At 38.6% G+C, this 20,926-nt stretch overlaps 2 protein-coding genes across 9 annotated transcripts in view; one reads left to right on the top strand and one right to left on the bottom strand.

The window, feature by feature from the left end:
* The window catches only part of brd9 (bromodomain containing 9), a 164,175-nt gene that overhangs the window by 95,078 nt on the left and 48,171 nt on the right, over positions 1-20,926 (bottom strand). The gene's annotated exons all lie outside the window — the stretch shown is intronic.
* nkd2b (NKD inhibitor of WNT signaling pathway 2b) overlaps positions 1-20,926 on the top strand; it is a 62,947-nt gene that overhangs the window by 22,681 nt on the left and 19,340 nt on the right.

Raw genomic sequence — 20,926 nt, forward strand, 5'->3', positions numbered from 1 at the left:
AACATCTGCCACACACTCGCTCACTTCAGCTTTTCAACGCCGCTTTTGTCTTGCAGCGTGTCAGGCTTGAAGTCATTAGCGTGATGCCAGAGGCCGAGTAGTGCTGTTCAGTCAGATGAAGGGGGAAAAAAGCAGGAAACTGAACTTGGGTTTGAATGGGAATGGACTGCATATATATAGTTACATAAAGTTGAGGGCAAAACTATTCATTCTTTTTCAAATAATTCTCAAGTGATATTAAATAGAGTGAGGAGTTTTTCCACAGTATTTCCTGTAACATATTTTCTTGTGGAGAAAGTTTTATTTGTTTTATTTTGGCTGGAATGAAAGCAGTTTTTAATTTTTTAAACTATTTTAATGGTCACTATTATTATCCCCCTTAAGCTATATTTGTTTTGGATTGTCTCTTATATCTGTACTTAAGCTTAAATATAATAAATTTATATATTTACTATACATATTTATATAGAAATGAAAACGTTTATATATATATATATATATATATATATATATATATATATATATATATATATATATATATATATATATATATATATATATATATATATATACAATTACCGGCCACTTTATTAGGTACACATGTCCAACTTCTTGTTAACACTAATTTCTAGCCAGCCAATCACATGGCAGCAACTCAATGAATTTAAGCATGTAGACATGGTCAGGACGATCTGCTGCAGTTCAAAGTGAGCATCAGAATAGAGAAACAACAGGGATTTAAGTGACTTTGAACATGGCATGGTTGTTGGTGCCAGATGGGCTGGTCTGTGGGTGACATTTTCTTGGCACACTTTGGGCTCATTAGTACCAATTGAGCATGGTGTCAACGCCACAGCCTACCTGAGTATTGTTGCTGACCATGTCCATCCCTTTATAAGCACAGTGTCTCCATCTTCTGATGGCTACTTCCAGCAGGATAAAGCGCCATGTCATAAAGCTCAATCATCTCAGACTGGTTTCTTGAACATGACAATGAGTTCACTGTACTCAAATGGCCTCCACAGTCACCAGAGCTCAATCCAATAGAGCAGCTTTGGGATGTGGTGGAACTAAAGATTGGCATCATGGATGTGCAGCCGACAAATCTGCAGCAACTGTGTGATGCTATCATGTCAATATGAAGGAAAATCTCTGAGGAAGTTGTCTAAGGCAGTTCTGAAGTCAAAAGGGGGTCCAACATGGTACTAGTAAGGTGTACCTAATAAAGTGGCCTGTATATATATATATATATATATATATATATATATATATATATATATATATATATATTCATGTATACATACAATGAATAGTATTCAAATACAAATTTAACTGTTGATTAAAATACAACTTATTATAATAAATTATACTTAAAGATATTATAATAAAACAGAATAAAATATATAATTAAACAAAATATGTTAAGAATTATGTAGAATCGAAATTTCTTTTTTTATATATTTGATTATGATGAAGTATTATTATATCATTCTCTATAATTAATATATAAATTATGAAATGTCATAGAAATTTATATTTATATTAAGTCACAGCCTATGCAAATTAGAAATGTAAATTACAGGTTTAGTTTAATCAGAAAAGTGGCAGCAGTGGTGTACAGTAACATACGTGGATCTGTGTTGTGCTTTTTTCTGATTATAACCACAGTCAAGCTAAACTCTTGCATTATAATGATTATTTAATAATTCACTGTAACTGGGAGCATCGTGCCCTCTAGATTGATAATGGTGATGATGATGTCGTCGATGATGTCATCAATCATCACGCTGTCAGAAGATGCTGAATTTTGACATCCGTCAGTGTGCACTTGTTGGATCATCCTCTTCACTTTGAGAGGTCAGCTTCTCGCCTCAGCAGACGTGTGTGTTTTCTGCTTTTCTCCAGCAGCGGCGGTGTTTTAGTTGGACGTGTGTTCGCTGCTGTTTGCTTTGGAAAGGTCTGGATTTCTGGCCTGTTGAGGAGCGTCACATTAAATGTCGTCTTTCTCCTTCTGCTTTTCTCCTGATTTTCTCTGACTCGCGTAAACTCTGGTGCTGATGGAGCAGAACTTCACTGCCGCTTTAATAGTCCTGCTCAAAACCGCCAGCCTGATGTATTTAAGTGCTTGATGGGTTTTCTGCGATGAGGAGAAACTGAGAAATTTGATATAACTGTATTAATCATGACATAGTTGTTCATTAATTTTGTACAATAAATTATAATATACATTCATTTTCCTTCAGCTAAGTCTCTTTATTTATCAGGGGTTGCCACAGCGGAATGAACCGCCAACTTATTTAGCATATGTTTTACAGTTCATGTGTTTGGACTGTGGGGGAAACCGGAGCACCCGGAGGAAACCCACACCAACACGGGGAGAACATGCAAACTCCACGCAGAAACGCCAACTGAACCTGTAAGGTGATTGTGCTACCTATTGCGCCACCATGCTGCCCGCCGCCTCACATCATAATATACCTTTTGAATTAACTATTTAAATGTGTATGTGATATTATATATATAGAAATAAAATCTCATTAATGTGAGCAGTTAATCTGTGCAGGTTAAATCTCTGTTTTGTGCACTGGAGCAGCAGTCCTCCTCTGTTGACTCTGATTGGACGAAATATGTTTAGCCACGCCCCTCAAACTATCAGTTTGCTGCAAGCAAAAGATGAGAGTCATTTATTATGGTAAATATATCTGAAATAAATTTATGTTATATAAATAAAATTGTGTATAATAGAAATTTGTACAATTGCTTATAATTACTCTTTATTAAACAATAATATATATATATACTGATTAATTCTTTAACTAATTAATTAAAATAAGTTATACATGTTAATGCAGTTTGAAGAAACTGTTTATTTTTTATGTTTATTTTAAAATGATTATTGTTATAAATATAATAATAATAATAAATATAATAAATATAATAATAATAATAATAATAATAATAATAATAATAATTTCTGAGGAGTCAGAGTGATAAAGCCAATTATGATATGAGGATGGTTAGGAGGCCATGTGGGCAAATTTGGCCAGGATGCGGGCCTGGGATTTTTAATGACCACAGAGTGTCAGGACCTCGGTTTAACGTCTCATCTGAAAGACGGTGCTCACTGAGCAATATAGAGTCCCCATCGCTATACTAGGGCATTTGGACCCACACTGCTGGTTGGGTACCCCCTCCTGGCCTCACTAACACCACTTCTGGCAGAAACCTAGCTCTCCCACAAAAATCCTGACAAATCTGCAGCAACTGTGTGATGCTATCATGTCAATATGGAGCAGAATCCCCGTGGAATATTTCCAGTAGCTTGTTGAATCTAAACCATGAAGGATTAAGGCAGTTCCTAAGGCAAAAGGGGGACCAACCCGGTACTAATAAGGTGTACCTAATAAAGTGGCCTAATAAAGTGTATATATAATATGTATAAGAATTTATATATGTAAATATAATCAGTGTTAAATATTAATGATGAAATAGTATTTTATATATTAGTATTTATTTGTTGATTAATAAAAGTCAACAGACTGGAAATGTCTTTTATGTCTTTATTTTTTAATAGAAATATATCTATTTAAAATATATTTTTTATATATACACTGATTATATATGCAGTGTCACGATTGAGAGTAATATTCAGGTTTTTGGAGCATTTGAAGAGTTTGTGTCTCTTGACTTTGGCTTCAGACGAGGGCGAATCGGGAGCTTGATCTGTGAATGAGCAGCATGCGGCTCCAGAACAGCGGCTCTTTCAGCACACATCTGTTCCTGCTCAGGGCAGCTCTGCGCAGGCCGGCGGGGGCCGATAAGGGCCTGTTCTTCTCCAGCTTTGAGCGCTGGGGCTCCTGAAGGGTGTTGTCAGGGCCGGAGTGGGACTCATTTTCAGCCCTGGAGTTTCAAGCCAGACCGGCCCACCTCAGTTCACGACTGATTCCAATTCAGTTACTAATGGCACTATCACGTCTTTTTCAAGAAAACTGCTGCTTTAGAAATTCAAATGTTCAACAGCCCTAACAGTATTTTATGTCTTAACAATAAAATCGAAAAAAAAAAAAATTGAATTTTCATGGGAGATTCGATCACAGATCTGTGCCATTGTATTGCAATGTGCTTACCACTGGACCACATTAGCGCTATCACAGTGAGAGTAAAAAAAAACTAATGACTTGCGACCCTTAAGACACAGCACTACTTTCTTTTGATGGCTCAATCTTTTTCTCCTATTTTTAGATTTCTGATCAAGTGATGTCAGATTTATTAATGTAGTGAATCATTTGATTTTCATTGAGCAGGTGTTTTATTCATTTTATTCGAATTCTTATATTCACCAAGGTGCCGCTGTTTGGGGTCGATAGTTGCATTACATCATCATCATTAACGTTAGTTAACCTGCAGGCTGCATTTTTCTCACGGGGCTGCGAGAAAATAAATAAAAAGAGCGGCACTACGGTAAAATAATGATTAAAAAGAGTAAAGCTATGGTCAAATAAATAAATAGAAAAAAAAGTGTGACTGCTGAGAGTGCAAGCAGCTAGGGACACCGGCCCTCGCGGCCAAAAAACAGACCGGCCCACCGGGAATTCTCCCGGTCCTCCCGATTAGCCAATCCGGGCCTGGGTGTTGTTTAGGGAGCGTGAGTGTTCTGGACGAGGCTCTGACAGACTGCTTTACTTCTCTTTTTTTCTGACTCAAGGTTTTTAACACCTTCCAGTAGTTCTAGGAGTCTTTACCATCTCATTTGATTCAGTCGATGAGTCATGATTCGATTGCAAAATGATTCCTTACATTTCTTTGGCTGAGCAAATGCATCTTTACAATCTTACGTTTGAATCCGAATTTTATGATTGGATTCTATGGATGAAAGTGTTGCCGTTTATATATGTCTTTTTTATTTATTAACAAATAAAACGGCTTAGCCAAGCAAGAAATACAAAAATAGATTAACATTTTTATATATTTCATATTTTTTAGTATGGCTGAGCACCCAGTTGGGATTGATGCACATTCTTTTGTGAATATTTTTAGATTAAAGGTGCACTATGTAAGCTGACACCCTGTGGTTGAATTAGGTATTACCTTCCTGGATCAAAACAAATGCAAGCGCAGGTTGCCAGATTGACGACCAACAGGAGAGAGTCTGACGATTGAGCCGAAAGGCTGATTCAAATCGTGTTCTAAACAAAAGCTACAACATGCGATAGAAGGAATATTCGCCATAATAAAAGGAGTTTTTCTCGTAACCAACACCTCAAATTGATATATGTATTTACATTTCTGTCATGTTTCGTCTGGTGCAAACAGCCAAATTGCGTATCACTGCTTATCTCGTCATGTAGCGTGTTGTTAGGACACGGGGTTACAATGTGACCTGCTCACCTAATGTTTACCTTCGTAATATTTATATTATTTGCTAATTAATAACCTCATGTGGAACTCTGAATCTGCGCCTCATTTCAGAGTCAGCTACTGTCGCATTTCGGGTGCAGATGCACACTTTGAGAGCCTTCCTGACTGAATGAATGAAATACTCTGTTTTCTACCAAGGCAACCCGGGCTGCTGAATTATAATTGGCTAAACTGGCAATGGGCGGGTTAAAGGGACCAATACAAAGAGAGATGTTCAGCACGTAACGCACATGTTCAAAGCAGAACATCTGACTTCAGCATTGTTTTTCAGATAAATGTTCACGGAGCATGTTTCTGAAATATCTGCACACATATTATGGTGTTTTTATGCTTTAGAAGAGTCAAAAACTTACACACAGCAGCTTTAACACATTTATATTCCGCATAAACTAAATATGTAACACTGAAACGCCATTAATTAAAAGCAATTTTAAAGAAACAAACAGTTCTCATTCCATAGAGTTTGCTTATAACTTTTTAATCTTCAAAGTCTTCAAAGGAAAAAAAATGTTTATATAAACATGGAAATTTTATTAGAAATGCTTTTCATTTCAGTTCAGAGCTACAGAGAACTCTAGCTTTTAAAACAAAACAAAAAATTAATTAACTTTTTTTTTTTTTGCATTTTTTTTCTCTAAAAAACAACTTTCTTGCATTATTTTGCTCAAAATTGTGTGATAAAATGTTATTTAAAAAATTGTATTATTAAAAAATCTGCTTCTGTGTTTTTATGGAGTCTGTAGCTGATATATATGCTTGTATCTTAAAAAAAATCAGGCCTATGTCTCATATATGACTCTGTATGCAAATATTATGATGACATCATCACTGTTCAACACATTCCATCAAAACATTCATCAAATCAAATCAAATCACTTTTATTGTCACATCGTCAGCAGCACGTGTGCTATGATGAGTGAAAAGCTTAGGTGCTGGCTCCAGACAGCACAAAATACAACAGCATACTCCCAAAAAAAGAAAAACAAAATACATTGGCAGTGTTGACAGCGATATGTTCAATAATTATGTGTACCCATAGCTGTAGGCAGTTTTGCTTTAAGGATTGGTTAAAGTGCAGTGCATGCTGCATATTGATGGTGTGCAGTGATTGCTATGGAAGAGTCAGCCTGATAGTCTAAGGGAATCTGTTTGTGTTAGTAAAACTTTGCCAATAAAATAAAGAGATTAACAATCTATTCAAGACATTTGCTGGATTTGATTTGATTTATCTTTTAATGTAAAATAGGGCAAGGCAGTGGCACAGTAGGTAGTGCTGTCGCCTCACAGCAAGAAGGTCGCTGGGTCGCTGGTTCGAACCTCGGCTCAGTTGATGTTTCTGTGTGGAGTTTGCATGTTCTCACTGCCTTCGCGTGGGTTTCCTCCGGGTGCTCCGGTTTCCCCCACAGTCCAAACACATGCGGTACAGGTGAATTGGGTAGGCTAAATTGTCCGTAGTGTATGAGTGAGTGTGTGTGAATGTTCGGAATTTCCCAGAGATGGGTTGCGGCTGGAAGGGCATCCGCTGCATAAAAACTTGCTGGATAAGTTGGCGGTTCATTCCGCTGTGGCGACCCCTGATTAATAAAGGGACTAAGCCGACAAGAAAATGAATGAATGAATAATGTAAAATGATAAGTTTTGTCCTTTTAAAAATATATTTGGCCAGATTCTTCCAGAAATTTGCTAAATCATCTCCCACATTAACAGTTTGACTTTTTTATTTCTACTGTGAAATTATTGAAACGCAAAAATTCTGAGATATGCATCAATTTTTATGAATTTTTTTTGATTCCTCTGTCAATTCTTATAATTATTTGATGTAGAAATGCTGTACACTATACTTTTATTTTATTTAATTTATTTAAATTTAATTAACTTTGTTTTTTTGTTGCTTTTTATCATTGTTGTTTTAGTTTTTTGTGTTTCATATTTTGTATTGTGTTGTATGTTTGTTCCTGACGGTTATGAAATAATTTTTTTTTTTTAAAAAGCATTCATTAATCCATTCACTTTCTTCAGCTTAGTCCCTTATTTATCAGGGGTCACCACAGCGGAATGAACCGCCAACTATTCCAGCATATGTTTTACGCAGTGCATGCCCTTCCAGCCTCAACTCAGTACTGAGAAACACCCATACACACTCAGTCAGACACACATTCATACAGCCAAGTTAGTTCATCAATTTCTCTAAAGCGCATGTGTTTAGAAACCGGAGCACCTAGAGGAAACCCATGCCAACACGGGGAGAACATGCAAACTCCATATAGAAACACCAACTGACCCAGCCGGGACTCAAACCTGCAACCTTCTTGCTGTGAGGCCACAGTGCTGACCACTGAGCCACTGTGTTTTTTAAAAAAAAAAAAAACCTGACACTATAATAATAAAAAAATGTTAATAATAGAGCTTCACAGACGTAATGATTTTAACGTTTTCAAGCATTTCTGATAGATATGCAGTGTTTTGTGTCAGAACATTTGCTCTGCGTTTGAGCTGGTTTTCTTTGGCTCTGCTCCTCCACACTTCCTCCTCTGGCTTTCATGGAAAAAGAGATTTGAGCGCTGCAGGCGTGTTTATTTATTCCAGCACATTTCTGCTGTGAAGACGCTTTGAAGGTGTTTGCTTGCGTTCCTCAGGGGTCGAGGGTTCAGGGCTGCAGACACACTGAGGGATCAGCACTGTATGATCAGATCCAGCAGCGCCGCACATATGATGTCTGATCTCCTGCAGACGCCACTGCTGCTTTTCCCACAATTGCTGCACAGTTATTTACAATGGAGTATACAGTCTGAATTATTCGCCCTACTGTGCTTTAATTTTTTTTATTTTATTTTATTTTATTTTATTTTATTTTATTTAATTTAATTTAATTTAATTTAATTTAATTTAATTTAATTTAATTTAATTTTATTTTATTTTATTTTATTTTATTTTATTTTATTTTATTTTACTTTGTTTTTTATTTGTTTTGTTTTGTTTTGTTTTGTTTTTTGTTTTATTTTATTTTGTTTTATTTTACTTTACATTGTTTTATTTTATTTGTTTTGTTTTGTTTTTTTTGTTTTTTTTATTTATTTTACTTTACTTTGTTTTATTTTATTTTATTTGTTTTGTTTTGTTTTGTTTTGTTTTTTGTTTTGATTTATTTTGTTTTATTTTACTTTACTTTGTTTTGTTTTGTTTTGTTTTATTTTACTTTGTTTTATTTTATTTTTATTTGTTTTGTTTTGTTTTGTTTTTGTTTTCTTTTATTTTGTTTTATTTTACTTTGTTTTATTTTATTTGTTTTTTATTTTGTTTTATTTTACCTTGCTTTGTTTTATTTTATTTTAATTTGTTTTGTTTTGTTTTGTTTTACTTTACTTTGTTTTATTTTATTTTAATTTGTTTTGTTTTGTTTTATTTCGTTTTATTTTACTTTACTTTGTTTTATTTTATTTTATTTTATTTTAATTTGTTTTATTTTATTTTGTTTTGTTTTATTTAAAATTATTTTGTTTTATTTATTTTATTTTATATTATTTTATTTTTTCCTAAATGATGTTGAACAGATTCAGGATTTTTTTTACAGTATTTCCTATAATATTTCTTTACAGATTTTTGCCAACCCAACAAAACAAAAAACAAAACAAAAAAACAAGTAATTTACATTTTTTACAGTGTAGATTTAGAGTTTTGTTTTGTTTTGTTTTGTTTTGTTTTGTTTTGTTTTTGTTTTATTTTATTTTGTTTTATTTTACTTTGTTTTATTTTATTTGTTTTGTTTTGTTTTGTTTTGTTCTGTTTTGTTTTTTGTTTTATTTTATTTTGTTTTATTTTACTTTACTTTGTTTTATTTGTTTTGTTTTATTTTGTTTTATTTTACTTTGCTTTGTTTTATTTTATTTTAATTTGTTTTGTTTTGTTTTGTTTTGTTTTGTTTTGTTTTGTTTTGTTTTACTTTACTTTGTTTTATTTATTTTAATTTGTTTTGTTTTGTTTTATTTAGTTTTATTTTACTTTACTTTGTTTTATTTTATTTTATTTTAATTTGTTTTATTTTATTTTGTTTTGTTTTGTTTTATTTTAAATTATTTTGTTTTATTTATTTTATTTTATATTATTTTATTTTTTCCTAAATGATATTGAACAGATTCAGGATTTTTTTTACAGTATTTCCTATAATATTTCTTTACAGATTTTTGCCAACCCAACAAAACAAAAAACAAAACAAAAAAACAAGTAATTTACATTTTTTACAGTGTAGATTTAGAGCAGCTCAAAGTTGAAAGAACTTGAAAACTCCTCAAAAGGTTGCAGCTCTTTCAGTACGCAACCACTGAAAAAAAGCAGCATTGTGTGAAGCGGCACGGCTCTGTTTCATTCTCACTGCAGTGTTTGTTCAGCGTTCAGACAGGAAGCAGAGTTTAGGGTTTAGGGTTTAGTGTGTCTGTCTGCGGGAATGAGGAAAACTGAGAAGCTTTCAGACACTATTACATAATCAAACACACTGATATGAACACAGATTGATGTGCCTGGGCAAAGAAACTGAGGCTGTTAACAAACATCTTTAATAAACCTCTATATCACATTTCCATTTAGGAATAATCTACACTGCAGGTGTTATTATAGCACCTTCCCAACTCTGGCTTATTTCAACCCAATGCATTGGGCTATATAATTTAATCCAATGCATTGGGTTATCTTGATTAAATGCTATTTTTCTCCCATTCTGGTTTTACTATTGCTACTAGTAGTTCTACTATTAATTTTATAATTATGACTGTAAATAAATAACAAACAGTTTTCAAAAAATATTGAAAATGCTTTATTTCCATTACATTTTAGTTCCAGACGCTTTTGTTAAAATAAATGAACAATCACAAACAATCAAGAAACAGAACAAAGTAGACGATTGTAAACTGTGCAAGCAGAAATCATGTGCTGATGGAGCAGAGCATGGAGCTCTGTGTGCTGTAGAGGCTGTCCAGCAGCAATACAATACAATATACAATACAGTTTAACCACATCCAAACACTTCTAGAAGATGGTCCTGGATGGTGAAACGGATATAAAAAACACGACATGAAGAGGTAATTTGCTAAAAAAAACAAAAACATTATTGCGCTAGAGCTTATATAAACTTTATAATGCAAAACCAACATTACGTATAATAATACAGCTGTTTTGTGTCAGTTAAATCAGTTGAAATTCAATTTTTAACCCAACTAGTTGAGTTATTTAATAAAAAACCAAACAAAGGTTAAAAGTAACCCAACAAAGCACCAAATATTTAACTCAACTGGTTGAGTTATTAATAGATAAACTAATAAAGTTTAAAAGTAACCCAATAAAGCACCAAATATGTTTAACTCAGCCATTGGCTTAAATAAATAACGTTTTTAGAGTGCACGCCAACACGGGGAGAACATGCAAACTCCACAAACTGCTGGCCCAGCTGGGACTCGAACCTGTGGTTCTCTTGGTGACAGTCAGGGAGATTAAGAGTGGTTTTTATACTTGGTAGGAATATTGTCGGTTTCTGTGGTGTTACCAAGTAGGCAAAATAATGGAGATACACAGAAATTGAAGGAAATTGGTTTTATTATTATTAGTAATGCATAAACCACATATACAGAACATATGACAAAAATACGGTGGCTCAGTGATTAGCACTCTCGCCTCACAGCAAGAAGGTCGCTGGTTCGAGTCCCGCAGCTAATGTTTCTGTGTGGAGTTTGTGTAATGGAGGCCAGCTAGTAAGTGCTGTGCAGGTCAACCTCACTCCTCTGACCTCTAAAGGTGCTTTAGCGACAGACGCTTGAGGCCATGGTCTTTAGCCTCCTTGTTAAGCCTGGTTTATACTTCTGCGTCAAGTGACCGGCGTAACCCACGGCGCATGCAACGTCCGTAGCTGTGCATTTATACTTCTGCGCGCTGTCTCTGTTGGTCTGCATTTACACTTCCGAAACGCTAGTTGGCAGTGAGGTGTAAATGTTCCTCTGTGTCGAGTTTCTTCACTGCTGTTTTGCTTTTCCCGAACACTTCCGGGATGTACAAGTGGCTCAAACTCGCTCATTTTGAGGCAGGAACCGGTGGACGTGCAACAACTTTAACTATGAGGTAAACACAGAACAAAACTTTCCATCCGGAGCTCATTCACGGGACTCCACACTTGCAAACAATCGCTCGCGCCATTCGCGCGGCTCTCAGTCCCGCCCAGACTCGTCAGCGCTACCAAGCCGACCAATCACAGAGCTTGCGCTACGCGTTGTTGCGACGTGTAGCTACAATTTTTGAGAGGTGCACGTCAGTGACGTCAACGGCCAAGGCGAAGGGCTATGCGTCAACGCCGTAGCATACGCCGACGTTTGACGCAGAAGTATAAATCATCCTTTAGAACAACCGAATCCCATGCGGAAGGTCGCCGGTTCGATACCAGCTCGGAGCGGGTTGGGTAGCTTAGGACCCGGTGGGGTTACATTGGTGCCAGGACCCGGATGGGAGTGAGATTTAGAAGGGTGAGTGTAAAGGAGGTCAGCTAGTGTGTGCTGTGCAGGTAAACCTCACTCCTCTGACCTCTAAAGGTGCTCTAGTGACAGACGCTAGATGCTAGGGTCTTTAGCCTCTTTGGTAGAGCTCGTAGCGGGTTGGGTGGCGTAGGACCGGCTGGGTTACATTTGCATGTTCTCCCCATGTTGGCGTTGGTTTCCCTCTGGGTGCTTCGGTTTCTTCCACAGTCCAAACACATGCGCTATAGGGGAATTGATGAACTAAATTGGCCTTAGTGTATTAGTGTGTGTGTGCGTGTGTGTATGGGTGTTTCCCAGTACTGGGTTGCAGCTGGAAGGGCATCTGCTGTGTAAAACAAATGCAGGAATAGTTGGTGGTTCATTCTGCTGTGGTGACCCCTGATGAATAAAGTGACTAAGTCGAAGGAAAATGAATGAATGAATGAAGTCTTCTGGTTCACACACACTTCACAAACAATCAAATTTTGCTTAAAAATATTCCTGATTAAAACACAGACATTCAATTAATAACAACTGCAGAACAAAATAATAAATAAATAAATAAATCCTCAAACATTCCCCTGCCAGCGCTAATGCTTGCAGAAGGAGTGAAGGTTTCTAGAGGTTTATATGGAAACATACCTTACACAGTACAAGGCAATAACCTTTGAGTCTCCTGCTGTTTGCGTTGGCCGGCGCTCAGCGAGATCAAACGCTGACTGAGATCCAGCAGACGCGGCCAAAAACAAGTCACCGCACAGGCGCTCCGGACTCAGGTATTTTGTTTCCTTCTCCTGTAAGTAAACGTCCACCGCAAACGCTCCATTTCCATCGCTTCAAACGACACCAGAGCCACCGGTGCTCACTCTACCATCTCACATCAGGCCTGTTTACACACCGTTTAGAGACTAGGCATACGATTCTGACGGTGCGATAACCCTGGGTAAAAATATCACGGTTTCACAGTATTTTGAACACTATTTTTATTTTTATTTTGGAACAGTAAACATGCCAGGTGAATAATTATTTATTTATATAATTAATTAATCGCTGACCTCTGCTGCCTTCACTAGTTTCTAAAATATGGATTTATTTTATTAAAGATTTTTTTAAAGGTATCTCACTTGTCTATAGATATAAAGTCACTGCCCTTTTCACGTCTACAGCATGTTTGGATGTTTGTAATAGATCTCGACTTTTCCATACCACGGTAAACCTTAAAACCGGTTATCATCTCATGCCTGTTATAGACGCTGTAGCGATGCTTCAAGGTTTCAGTGTGAGTTATGTAAGGGATAATGTACATCTAGCCGGTTGATCAATCATCCCTTTATTAATCAACAATCCCTTTATTAATCAGGGGTCATCACAGCGGAATGAACCGCCAACTTATCCAGCATATGTTTTACACTGCGCATGCCCTTCCAGCTGCAACCAAACACTGGGAAACACCCATACACACTCATTCACACACATACACTATGGCCAAATTAGCTTATTCAGTTCACTTGTACTTTGGACTGTGGGGGAAACCAGAGCACCCGGAGGAAACACACGCCAAAAATGCAAACTCCACACAGAAATGCTGACTGAGCCAGCCAGGGCTCAAACCAGCGACCTTTTTGCTGTGAGGTGACCGTGCTAATCACTGTGCCACCGTGACGCCCCCAAGTCGGTTGTTATCTAAGATTATTAGATGGCTGTCTGGAATACTCGAGTCTGATTGGTCAGTTGCAACATTCTCATGTCTGTTATTCCCAGATAACAACTGGGAATGAATAACACAGACTCATCTTTGAACTGGGAATCACTTTGAGTTATCAGTGAATACGTGCATTCATATAATTACATCTACATTCATATCTATTTGCTCGACTGTCACGCCACGTTTTTTCCAAGTTTTTATCAGTTTTTGACTCTTTGGCACCATCTAGTGTCTGAATAATGTGCAGGTTAGTCTGTTCCATCAGCTGTTTTCGTTTCTGTCAGCTTTGTGTTTTTGACTGTCTTCATCTTGTGACTGAATAATGCGCAGGTTAGTGTATACTCCATCAGCTGTTTTCGTTTCTTTCAGCTTTGTGTTTTTGACTGTTTGGCACCATCTAGTGTCTGAATAATGCGCAGGTTAGTGTATACTCCATCAGCTGTTTTCGTTTCTGTCAGCTTTGTGTTTTTGACTGTTTGGCACCATTTAGGGCTCTATTTTGACGGTCCATGCGCAGAGCGCAAAACGCAGGGCGCAAACGCTTTCAGGGCGTGTCAGGACGCATTTTTGCTAATTTAAGGACGGGAAATTTGCCTTGCGCCATGGCGCATGGTCTAAAAGGGTTGAGTTTATTTTCTTAATGAGTTATAGGTGTGTTTTGAGAATAAACCAATTAGAGTCTCATCTCCCATTCCCTTTAAAGGGCCATGAAACCCCCTCGTTTCAGCAGGGTGTTTTCACACCTCCACTTTGGAAAAAGTCAGAAAAGTGGGGGTGTCCAGCTCTGTTTAGGGGGGAGTGTCGGAGGAACTAAAGTGGGAGGGTGTGGGAGTGTCTATTTGGGCACGCGCGAGTTTCAGTCAAAATACACACACAGGAGAAAGAGATGGTGTTTAACCTACATGGACATCTGTAGTGGAATTATTTGCCAAATTATTAACTGGTGGACTTTAACTGCAGTTTGGCTCTGTCATTCAGGGAATTCATTCATGTCCCTCGCGACAAACGCGATATTTGATTCGAGGATCTGCTCTAAGCGTGTATTTTTCATGCAATGTTTGATACCGCACGGCGAATGACAGAAAAAAAACTCCCCATTTCCCGGAAACTTAGACGCACACGACAGGTAACGTCAGAAAGCCGCGTGTGTTATTCCGGTCACAAAATGCGGTGCTAACATGTTTGCCCTCAGTGCAATAGTTAACTTAATTCGATACGAACAAACTGAATAAACAAAGAGCACTGGTCGCTCACTTACCAAATCTGTAAGTTAGAGACAGAACAATCACCAGCAACTAGAGCCGCGTCTGAAGAGAAGACTACATCCGGAATCCGGATCTCAGCGTTTGCAGATGAGAACAGCTCTCAGGTAAACAATAATCCCCCTTAGACACGTAAGTTATTGTTGTCGCGCGTCGCGTACACTGTTAATCCACACGTGAGTCTGAGCTCTCACAGAGAGAAAATGAAAACGAAACTTAACTGCAGCAAAATTTAAAAGCAACACTTCACGCTTGTTTTGCCAACACAACGTGGCGTCTCTGCCGTCTAAACACTGTGACAGTAATGAATATTAATGAAGTTGCACAATAGAGCGCGCTGATTGGTTTGAACCAAGGCTTACTCATGCATTAATGCATCACACTGTAAGACGTAATAAGGCACACTCTGGCACAGACGCCCAGTCTGCAGGCTGGAATACAACGCTATTATGTCATGACCGTGACGCAGCTTCAAAAATTCGTTTCAAACAGGAAGTACGAATTTGCTTGAAATAACGCAAAAACAACCAATTTACACTTTTTAGTGAAATATAGGTGTCCTAATAGTGTTTTTAGCAGTGTGGGACACATATACGACTGTCAATAGCTCAAAAAATGTGTTTTGGTGTTTCGTGACCCTTTAAGAGTCAGCTGCGTCGCGCCAAGAGCACATTCGCTATTTACAGGACGCAAAGTAAGTCTAAGTGGAAAAAATGAGCATTTCACTAGCAAACAGTTAACAGAAAACTGTTAAACAGAGCATCTACTGCGTGAGAATGAGAGATAATGGAACAACTTTCGCTCTTGGATAGGGAAACCTTTACACACAGACATCAATTAGTCTATAAATAATTAATTTTGTTTGTTAAGCGCAAATATTCGTTTCAAAACTATTTCTAAATTCAGTTCTAATTTCCAGCAAACGAATAAATGAATAATAATAACAAAAATGTGCTCAAAAAGCAGTGATTTTTCATATTTATATTGGCTAGAAAATAATATGTTTTGTAATATTTTAATCCTTTATATTTATATTATAAATCTATTCTTATTATATCCTATATATATCCTTAATATTTAAAATTTTTCATATGTAAAGATATTTGCCTATTGCTCTCTTGTGTGTATTAAGCAGTGTGTAAGCGAGGCGCAACTCTGCGCTGGAGTTTAGACCGGGTTTGTTTTGGTCTAATGAAAAATCTATTATAGTTTCTCAAAATAGCAACGCGCCAGCAGTGCGCCTCAGAACGCCTTCCTTTTTAGACCAGAACACCTATGAGCGCACAAATGAGCGCATATATTTGCTATTTCAACAGCGTAGCGCAACGCCTCAAAACGCCTCAAAACGCCTCTCGCGCCAAGGTAAAACTACCAAAAGACTATTGCGCCACGCCATGCGCCACACTGCGCCGGGTGTATGATAAGGCCCTTAGTGTCTGAATAATGTGCAGGTTAATCTATATTCCATCAGCTGTTTTAGTGTCTGTCAGCTTTGTGTTTTTAACTGTCTTCATCTTGTTACTGAATAATGTGCAGGTTAGTGTATACTCCATCAGCTGTTTTACTTTCTGTCAGCTTAATGTTTTTGACTCTCTACTATACTCCCTGGTATAACCGGTATAACTGCCAACTATTCCAGCATATATTTTACGCAGCGGATGCCCTTCCAGCCACAACCCAGTATTGGAAAACACCCATACACATTCACACACACACTCAAACACTATGGCCAATATACTTTCTTCAATTCCCCTATAGCGCATGGATTTGTACTGTGGGGGAAACAGGAGCACCGAGAGAGTTCTCGCCAACACAGGGAGAACTGCCAACTGACCCAGCCGGGACTTGAACCAGTGACCTTTTTGCTGTGAGGCCACAGTGCTAACTACTGAGCCACCGTGCTGCCTGGTTTTCCAGTCACTGTAATGTAAAAATAAGTGTGCTGTGAGAACGGCCTGATATTCCTGTGACATAATGAAAGCAGAAGTGAGTGTAAGCAGGTTTTTCTCCCCGTTCTGGACCTCTCGCTCGCACATGTGTTGTAGGTATGGCTATTATTCAGGCTGTAAAACTGCACGGCCACATCTGAAAGTGTTTAGCTGTCGAAACGCCGGCGGCTTCAAAGCGCTGCAGTGGAGCGAGACTCAGTTCCTCTGGATTGTGATTCTGCAAATGAGCCTCTGTTATCCGCCGCTCTTTCTGCTTTTCTCCATCAAAAGCTGCTTCCAGATGTGAGACAATCACATCTTTAAGTCATTATCGTCCACCAGGCTGATTAGTGCTGATGCAGAGCTGTATAGGGCTGTGCTATATGACCATATATACAGTGCTCTCCCTTTTGAGAGTCAATAGTTTTATCCAGGTCTCAGTATTATAATATAGTCTAAATAGTTTTATTAAACCATTAAAACAGAGGTATCAAACGTCAGGACCGCAAACAGGTTTAATCCGGCCTGCGAGATAATTCTGTAAAGTATAAAAATGAGCTCCAACTTTTCGATAAAAGAAACTGCTGTTCCAGTTGTGTCCACAGGATGCAACAGTGCAATAGCAAACGGTTAATTTCATCCGATCCAGACGCCTGAATCAGTGTCAGTTTGACAGTGTTTTCAGAGAAAAAAACCCTGCCACACAACACTGAGGTGTTCTCACGAGGAATCGTTACTATTTCACGTTTGGTGAGTTTAGTGGCTAATTCATACCAGTTCAGTCGTATGAAAATGTAGGATTTTTTAAGAGTCCACACTTAGCTGATGATTGATTATAAAGCTTGTTTGGCATGCTGTCCTGGGAGAGAGCCCTGAGCTCATAAGATCCTCGAGCCTGGGGTTCCCTCCCATTTGCAAGGCGAGAGGAGAGCTCAGGTATTTCATATGTCCGATCCTTCCTATCTGGACATGCAGCTCAACTCCTTGTTCAAGCTCTTGTTCTCTCCAGACTGGACTATTGCAACTCTCTACTAGCCGGGCTTCCAGCTAACTCTATCAAACCTCTTCAGCTGCTTCAGAACGCAGCAGCACGAGTGATCTTTAATGAATCTAAAAGAGCACATGTCACTCCGCTGCTCATCCGTTTGCACTGGCTGCCAGTTGCTGCTCGCATCAAATTCAAAGCTTACAAAGCGACTTCTGGCTTTGCTCCTTCTTATCTGCTCTCACTTCTGCAGATTTATGTGCCCTCTAGAAACTTGCGTTCTGTGAATGAACGTCGCCTCGTGGTTCCATCCCAAAGAGGGAAGAAATCACTTTTCCGAACTCTCGCGTTCAATCTGCCCAGTTGGTGGAATGAACTCCCTAACTGCATCAAAATGGCCAACCCAAGCTCATTCTGGAAACGTAGCCCCGCGGACATTTCTGGAGACCGCGATTTACGTGGCCGAGGTATGTACGGACGCGTTTAGTTTTTTTCAAGTGAACGCTGCGGGGCGGTGTGGCGCCACTCCTCCTCTTCGCGCTCGGCAGCCGATGGCCCGCCTCCGAGGAGAGGGCTTTCCCGATGCAACCAGTTTGTCCGCTTAGCTCACAGCGTTGCGTCGGCGGAGCGGAGGTCCCAGAGGAGGAGGAGGAGCCGGCCGCGGGGATGACGACTGGGATTGAGTCTGGGGAACAGCGGTTCCAGAAATCAGGTAAGATGAAAAACAGAATCCGAAAAATAAGGGCGAGAATGTGGCGGGATCCGAAAATGCGGTCAAAATCGAAGACAAGGGCTTTTGCTTTTTTTTCTTTTTTTTTCTGGACGTCTTTTGCAAATCGTCGCTCGGGTTTAGGGAAGGAGGAGGAAGAGGAGGGCGGCCGGGGCGGCTGATCTGGCGGCTTTTCACGCGAGAACAGCGCTGGCGCGAACGGCGCGCACTCGCGAGAGGCGCCCGAGACGCGAAAAAGCGTGCACAGCGGCCTCTCGCGGATCCGCGAAAACAAAAAACGCTCGAATACGTACCTCCCGGGACGTATCTCGCGGTCCGCAGAAACGTCCGCGGGGCTACGTTTCCACAATGAGCCCGGGTTGAGAATGGCAGAGTCACTCGCTGTCTTCAAGAAACGACTAAAAACTCAACTATTTAGTCTCCACGTCCCTTCCTAAACTGCAATTGCCTCTCTGGCTCCACCACTAACTGTATTTAAAAAAAATACATAATAATAAATAATAATAATTGCATGTTTTTTCTTCTTTTTTCTTTTTTTTATATAGAGGAGCTCTGCAATTAACAACACACTGTATAACCTTCATTTACTTTTAAAGTAACATTATTTATTCATTCATTTTCTTTTCGGCTTAGTCCCTTTATTTATCAGGGGTCGCCACAGGGGAATGAACTGTCAATTTATACAGCATATGTTTTGCGCAGCAAATGCCCTTCCAGCTGCAACCCATCTTTGGGAAACATCCGTACACACTCATTCACACTCATACACTACGGACAATTCAGCCTACCCAATTCACCTGTACCGCATGTCTTTGGACTGTGGGGGAAACCGGAGCACCCAGAGGAAACCCACAATGGAACATGCAAACTCCACACAGAAACACCAACTGACCCAGCCGAGGCTCAAACCAGCGACCTTGATAGGGCCCCAAGTCTCAGCCAGGTAGAAAAAGTAATGTAAAAGTAACATAACCCATTTCTTTCCATAACAAACTACCTACATAATGCAACTAGTAACTTTTTTGGGCAGTAACTCAATATTGTGATGCATTACTTTCTAAAGTAACCTTCCCCAACACTGTCTCTATGTTTGCTATGATAACAGTGAGCTGCTGCAGTAAAGGTGTTTTCAGCAGCGAGTGTTGGCTTTTCCAGCCTCTCTGGATGTTGATATGGGTCTGACTGATCATATCTCCTCCAGAAACGTCACTGTATCTGCACATCTGAACTCTTCACCCTGCTCTCATTCCAGCGCTGCTTTCCTGTTTCTGCTCACACTTCACTCCACATCATTCCAGCCCATTGTTTTTAATGTCAGCTCCTTTGCAATGCTTTCTTATAGTGTCTGTCTGCCTGTGGCAACAATTCATGCTGGAAAGTTTTCAAGTGTGGTTTTGTTGAACTTTTCTATTATTCTATTATTTCATTTTGTGACAAACTTTTCCACTTTTGCTATTTTAGGGATGGAAAAATCCTTGCCACGGTGCATGGTCTAGCAGGGCTGTGCTTATTCTCTCAATGCGCTCTGGGTGTGTTTTGAGCATAACGTGTATTAAACCAATCCGAGTCTCATCTCTCATTCCCTTGTAGAGTCAGTTGCGTTACTCCATGGTGCATTTGCTATTTACATGGTGGACTTTGTAAGTGTAAAAACTGAATGCATAGCGAGAAAACAGTTAAACAATGCATCTGCAGCGCAAGGATAAAGAACGAGCCTCCTCCATTCAGCCTCTTTCTCTTTACTTTACTCTTTACTCCTTTACTTTGGTGGAGTAAGGACACTATGGACACTCACTCCACTGAAGACATCCACTAGCCTACATGTTTAATTTCCTTTGTTATGCGCAAAGATTTGTTTTAAAACTATTTCTAAATTCAGCTCTAATCTCCAGAAAATAAATAAATGAACAGTAATAATGAAGTGTGCTTAAAAAACTGAGTTACATCCAAGCACACGTCCTGTTCTTATTCCCCATATGCTGATGCAGACGTCTCCAAAACCCCACAGGTGGACAAATCTAAACTTGTGTTTCTTAAAACAAATATAAATATGCAGATAATAAATAATACTGCTAATAATAATCACATTATACAGATGCAGATTGTCATGAATAAACTGAAAAAGCCCCCCAAGGTGAAGAAGGCATGGAGGTAATGTTTTTTTATATATTTATGGGGTAAATAATAATTTTTGTAACACTTTAATCCTTTAATTGTTTTCATCTGTAAAGATATTTGTGTGTTGCTGTTCATCCTGTGTGTATTCAGCAGTGTGTAAGCGTTTAGGCGCATAACTAATGTGCTCTGCGCTGGACTTTAGAGCAGCTCCAACAATGCACCCCAACACACCTCCTTTATAGACCAGCACACCCATGAGTCCACAAAGTGGCGCAAATGGATTAACTAT

This window comes from Danio rerio, chromosome 16 (genome assembly GCF_049306965.1).
Source record: "Danio rerio strain Tuebingen ecotype United States chromosome 16, GRCz12tu, whole genome shotgun sequence".
NCBI lineage: Eukaryota > Metazoa > Chordata > Actinopteri > Cypriniformes > Danionidae > Danio > Danio rerio.